Source organism: Polyodon spathula, unplaced genomic scaffold (genome assembly GCF_017654505.1).
Source record: "Polyodon spathula isolate WHYD16114869_AA unplaced genomic scaffold, ASM1765450v1 scaffolds_3991, whole genome shotgun sequence".
Classification (NCBI taxonomy): Eukaryota; Metazoa; Chordata; class Actinopteri; order Acipenseriformes; family Polyodontidae; genus Polyodon; species Polyodon spathula.
The window spans coordinates 1-6833 of NW_024475448.1; the positions used below are offsets into that span (position 1 = coordinate 1).

Sequence of the window (6833 nt, forward strand, 5' to 3'; positions counted from 1 at the left end):
CAAGCTGACTGGCGCCAGGCTGTACCAGACCGTCCAGAGGGTCTTGAGCGTCGATGGCTGGTGCGACATGGCCACTGAGTACCTGGAGTGCCATCGGTGCAAGAAGAAGGTGGCTGGCTGGTCCGGTACCGTGATGAATCAGCTGGACCCGGCTCATCGGAGCAACTTCCCGGCGATTCTCACGTATAGGTAAGTGTACTTAGTATCGTATTTTTTTTACCTTGTGAAGTTTCGTTGTTTCTTGTCGAGGTGGTGTGCATTTAACAACCGTGTCTTGCAGGCTGTCTTGTGACATCAGGGTGCTGAGGCTGATGCGGGAGCGCACTCTGGGAAACAGTGCCACCCAGCTTTACAAGACGATGTGCGAACAGCACAGCGAGGCCTGGATGCAGCGGTCCCTGCAGTACCTCGCCGAGTTCGAGCACTTCCTGGCCCCGGGCATCGCGCAGCTCAACATTTGGGCAAGTCCTCCTGTCCGTGCTGACCTTGCACGAGGGCGAGGGCCTGCTCCCCATGGCTGCTGGGCTGCCGCAGCGGTACCGGAAAGCCAGCGAGGCTCCCCCTCAGCTGCTCTACATGGACCGTGACTGCTGCTCCATCACCGGGAGTCCCCGGAGTGGGACCAGCTGGTCGTCCAGCTCAACGTGTGGCACCTGATGCGCCGGTTCGCAGCAGGCTGCACCACGGAGAGCCACCAGCTGTATGGCACCTTCATGGGGCCAAGCGGTCGACAGCTCGAGGGGAAGCAGCGGGGGTCGGGCCTGACGAACGCCGAGGTCTCGGCCAGAATCTCCAAGAAGGAGCTGGCTCTCCACTGTCGCCCCCGGACTCGGGGAGCGGAGGAGACGGCGCGGCTCATCAAGGAGCTGATCGAGACCTTTGACGGCGAGAAGGGTCGGGACACGATGGGCATCCCGCTGCTGGACCATGACCGCATCCAGGCCATCTGGCTGGCGCAGAGACATCACCTCCACTGCATCCAGGATCCCCGGGTGTACAGCTGTATACCAAGACCAGGCAGCTCACGAAGGGAGACGTGATGCTGTCGGTCTACCGCTGCGTGCGCGGGTCCACTTCCTTGGAGTCTTTCCATCTTCACCTCAACCGCTTCATCCCAGGTATCCCAGCACCAACAATAAGCAAAGTGTATCGTGTCCTTTTGGCGGTCTTGTCGTGGGAGCCCATTCGGAGTGTGTGTTCATTACCGGAGCATCCGTTTCTCTTGTGTTTTTCAGGTACCAGTGCAAGCGCCATGCACTTTCAGGTGTACCTGCTGGAGGGGCTGGTGAGGGGGAACGAGGGCCGCGGCGCAGCTGCAGTGGAGGGCCCGGGACAGATCCTGCGCAGCTACAGAGACTCCCTGCAGCATGCCCTCAACCGATTGAGCCAGAGGCTACTCGGCTGCAATCTGGTTCAGGATTTCACCAAGCCTGGAGAGTATACAGGTATGTAATAGCATTTACTGCTTGTCAACTGCTTGCAACTGTAACTATGAAAACACTAGCTGCTTACACTTTTTTTTGGTTTTGTTTTCTTTCTGTATGTGCAAAAGAGCTCATCGGGGTTGAGTACCTGTACTCTCAAACAGGCTGCGTGCTGCAGGCCGTCGACTTGGACCCGGACGCTCCGGACGAGGCTGCAGACGAGGACCCGGACGTCGAGGACGAGGGCTTTGAGGATGACACGGGCGACCAGGTCGAGGACCCCACCATCACCAGCCTCGTTGACCCGCTGGCAGTGCCATCCTTTCCCCGAGTCTCGGTCTCTCCAGTCCCGTCGGCAGTCCGGTCCGGTCAACGTTTCGTGGACTGCGTTGCCCCGGAAACGCCAGCGCCGAACGTCCCCTCCGGCGCCTCCCCAGGCTCGGCGCCAGGAGTCCCCTCGGGCTCTCGCTCCTACAGGCTCACCCGTGAGAGATCCCGAGGTGAGTGGAATACGTAGATGTTCATTATCTCCCTTTCTGCATACTGTTACACATAAGCCACAATCTACGCTAACACGGCTCTAAGTTTGGTTTTCTTTCCGTGTTTTCAGGAGTCGTGTGGACCCGATGGTGCCCCCGGGTACCAGCACGTCCAACGCCTGGCCAGCAGTCTGGTGAGCCTGCATGAGTTGGCCTGTCTGACGGAGGAGAAAGTAGATGAGCTCATCGAGCTGTGGTGTCTCCTCCCTGAAGGAGATAAGCAGCACCTCATCTACCCTGCCCATCACCAGGACAGGCTGATTCAGGGGTGATTTAAGACCACGAAGAGCGCAATCTCTTTCACTCCAGGCACGGACAGCCCAAAACGGTAATTTTGTGTATCTTTTAATCTCATTACAACAGTAACAAACAAACAAACCCCTAAAATGTAAACATGTTCATATTACTACTAAAACTTTTTTTATTACTATTATTTATTATTTACTTTTTTGCTTTTTGCAGGTGCCTGCTCGGACAGCGCTCGGGACCTGCCCAGGGGCCGCAGACGAGTCGGGTCGTAGAGGCCGTTTGCATCCAGCTCTGCCGCCTCCATCCATCCTCCACCAGGTCCGCAGGTGCGAGGACTTCCCGGTGGGCGGCTGTCCTCAGGGACTACGTCCAAGTCCGAGAGCTGGTGCTGGGCAACCCGAGGCTGATGGAGAAGACCACCCTCCAGCTGTTCGAGTTGAACCAGCGCACCCTGTCTCAATGGTAAGGTTCGGCTCTTGTCTGGATACGCGTGTCATTACACCTCGAAAAGCATAATAGCGACATGTGCATTAAGAGTGACCACATCTCACTCACCATACAATTTGAGGTTAAAGGCTGAAAGAAAAAATGCACAATATCTACACAACTATCACAAACAAGTAACTGTGTTTTTGCTGAACCATAAAACTGACAATTTTGTGCATTTGCTGCGTTTCAGGCACCACAACATGTAAATATGTATAATATATGTAAATAAAAACAAACCTATGTAAATATATATATATATATATATATATATATATATATATATATATATAAATAAATAAATAAAAGTCTAACTTTTAACTTTCTTACCTGCTGCCAGCCCCGCAAACAAGTGTTGTTTTGTCTGTAAGTTAAGCACAACTTGAGAATCATCTCCATCTCTTTTTTATTTTTACCACCATTGTTCCTCTAAGACCTTCTCTCATCTCTGCATCTTACCTGTGCTGACCATTATGTTCTTGGCTGTTACTGATTTAACTGAGACAGCTAGACGTGTGAGGCGGGAGGGGTGTCTCCACTTCTAAACAAAGGTTGTCTGACATCAACATTGTAACAGGACAAAAATTGTATACATATTTGTCCAAAAAGACATGCCTTTAATTTTCAATCATGCAAATGTACTGAGCAGTGCTGTTCCTGTAGCCTGTTATCTCCTTTGGTGTGAATTTACTGCATTTTTCATGTCTGGTTTTTCTTTTTTTATGCATGGATGTGTAAAGTATGTATCAATAAAATAAGTTCTTATTTTTCTAAGCACATTGTGTCGCTTCATTTCATTAGAAAAAAAAAATATCATAGAAAGGAATTAGCAATATGTCATTTTTCTATAAAAATCCAAGGGTTTTCCATATTGTTATTGATGTTTTAATATGTATTTACAAACACATGCATTTTCTATTTGCTGCACTGTGTTCTTATATTTTCTATATATGCCCTATTATGATTTAGTATACAGTCACTATAAATTTGTGTTTTTATTGTTGTTTTTATGTTTTTGGGCACATATGCAACAACAATTATTAGTATATGTGCTGCCGTAGCGAACACACGGTGCCTGCCTGATACGCGCCTATATGTACAGCGAGTGGGTAAAGAACGATTGGGTTTGTGGTGTGTTATGTATATTCAGATGGTTTCAAATTGCTCCTCGTATCCATTATTGTCCACAATCAACGCGCAGGTTGTCGCAAACTCTGAGGATATCAAGTTTGCAGAAAGTGGCTTAATAGAGACGTCTGCACATGTAGACATTCAAACCGGCTTGGAGAGACATGCAAATATTGACACGTCACCTACGATACTGGCCCCTCCGGATTGTCCGGTGCCCAGAAAGACTTGAAGGCTGAGCAGGGGGTCCTGTTTCATTTGACAGCTCAGAGGAGGAGGCTTAATGCTCGGCTCTAATTGTCAGGGTTAAGGATTTAGGGATTTAGGGATTTAGGGAATTAGGGTGAGGGTTAGGGTTAGTCTTATTGTTTTAGGGTTTTAGGGTTAGGGTTAGGACTTGGCTCAGGCTCGGGGTTAGGGTTAGGGTTTGGGTTTGGGTTAAGGTTAGAGATAGGGATTTTTGTGGGTTAGATATTTAAGGTTAGGTATGGGTTAGGCTTAAGGTTAGGGTTATGCTTAAGATGAAGGTTAGGGTTAGTGTTAGGGTTTAGGGTTAGGGTCACACTAGTGTCCGAGCTCCGCGAAGCCAAACCTGGGCAGTATGAGCTATCTCGTTCCACATGGGAAGTTTGCAGGGATAATAACATCAATAGGCTCTGAGGCTGAGACCTTGTGAATCACAGGCACCCAAGCATGAGTCTGTCGTGCCTACTTTGCTTAGGCACTAATATATCTAACTCCCTGGAACTCAAAGCTGGCTTCGAGAAGTCGGTGGGGACTACGGGACTTAGCCGCTAATGGAGCCACGAAGGGCCGTCCTGCCTACCTGGGAAAAAAAAAAAAACTGGAATTAAGCCCCCACCTCGAGTCGTACCTACAGCCTTCCGCAGCTTAAAGACGAACAAGACTCTGGTCAACTAAGTTTTACGTGACCAGAGGCCCGTTGGTCCTTAAGCCGTGGCAGGCTCTAGATGCCGCGGGGGGGGGGTGGGGGGGAGTGTGTTTTAAATCCTGTTTTGTTTTACTTTTTCCCAACGGCCTCTGGGCTCTTTCGACAGGGTCTCTGGGACCCGTGCTCGCCAGGCGAATGTCGATCAGAAGGGACTTGGGCCCCCCACGGTCGACGCCGAGGACGCGGTCTTCTGTACGCCACATTTCGCGCACCCGCAGGGGCGGGCGGCGATTCGGCGCTGGGCTCTTCCCTCTTCACTCGCCGTTACTGGGGGAATCCTGGTTAGTTTCTTTTCCTCCACTTAGTAATATGCTTAAATTCAACGGGTCGTCTCGTCTGATCTGAGGTCGGATTCAGAGGCCTGGCCCCCCCGGAAGATGGCCAGAGCGGCGCCGGCGACCGTCCGTCGAGCGAGGAAGGGGCCGCACCCACGGACTCCCGCCTCGCCGCGCCGAGCTCCCCCCCACGTGCGGCGGGGTTCTCCTTTGGGTCTGCTTTTAGGGGGACGAAGGGGAGCAGCGTCCCCTGCGAAGACGCCCCCAGCCGCGCCTGACCTCACCCCGGGGCAGGGCGGGCGATTGATGGGAAAAACGACTCTCAGACAGGCGTGGCCCCGGGAGCCGCAAGGTGCGTTCGAAGTGTCGATGATCAGTGTGCCCCTGCAAGTCACATTAATTCTCGCAGCTAGCTGCGTTCTTCATCGACGCACGAGCCAAGTGATCCACCGCCGAGTGTAGTCTTTACGTCCGCCCCCACGCGCGCGGTTCTCTCTTTCAGCCGAAAACTTTGGACAAGTGTCGGCCAGGCAAGGCAGTCTCAGTTGTTCCGTCTCTAGCCCCCGGGGAATGACCCAACGGGCTTGGGTCCCTGTTTGTGGCGAGTCCTCCCAGGGGCCTTGCGAACACTTTTGCTGGCCTCAAGACGGTCCCCCTGGACCGCCGAGCTCTCCCCAAGCCGTCTCTTAGCCGTCTGCGAGCGGGGCTAACGCGGTAGGATGCCAAAGGTCGAGGGAGGAAATGCCGCGCCAACACCGTGGGCCCTCTCGCGGGACGGGGGGGGGTGCCTGGGCCCCCCGCCGGCCATGGTCCTCCGTGAATGATCCTTCCGCAGGTTCACCTACGGAAACCTTGTTACGACTTTTACTTCCTCCAGATAGTCAAGTTCAATCGTCTTCTCAGGCGCTCCTCTGGGAAGTCGAGGGCGAGGCGCCCACCCCTCCACCGAGGATGAGCGCCGCCCGCCCTGCGCTGCCCGCGCCGCCCCGGCGGGACCGATCTGAGGACCTCTCTAAACCATCCGAACGGTAGTAGCGACCGGCGGTGTGTACAAAGGGCAGGGACTTAAGAACATAAGAACATAAGAAAGTTTACAAACGAGAGGAGGCCATTCGGCCCATCTTGCTCGTTTGGTTGTTAGTAGCTTATTGATCCCAAAATCTCATCAAGCAGCTTCTTGAAGGATCCCAGGGTGTCAGCTTCAACAACATTACTGGGGAGTTGATTCCAGACCCTCACAATTCTCTGTGTAAAAAAGTGTCTCCTATTTTCTGTTCTGAATGCCCCTTTTTCTAAACTCCATTTGTGACCCCTGGTCCTTGTTTCTTTTTTCAGGCTGAAAAAGTCCCTTGGGTCGACACTGTCAATACCTTTTAGAATTTTGAATGCTTGAATTAGGTCGCCACGTAGTCTTCTTTGTTCAAGACTGAACAGATTCAATTCTTTTAGCCTGTCTGCATATGACATGCCTTTTAAGCCCGGAATAATTCTGGTCGCTCTTCTTTGCACTCTTTCTAGAGCAGCAATATCTTTTTTATAGCGAGGTGACCAGAACTGCACACAATATTCAAGATGAGGTCTTACAAGTGCATTGTACAGTTTTAACATTACTTCCCTTGATTTAAATTCAACACTTTTCACAATGTATCCGAGTATCTTGTTAGCCTTTTTTATAGCTTCCCCACATTGCCTAGATGAAGACATTTCTGAGTCAACAAAAACTCCTAGGTCTTTTTCATAGATTCCTTCTCCAATTTCAATATCTCCCATATGATATTTA

General features: G+C 51.4%; 1 pseudogene; it reads right to left on the reverse strand.

Moving 5' to 3' along the window:
• Window positions 1-5369: 5369 nt before the first annotated feature.
• LOC121312578 lies at window positions 5370-5514 on the reverse strand (annotated as a pseudogene).
• Window positions 5515-6833: the final 1319 nt, after the last annotated feature.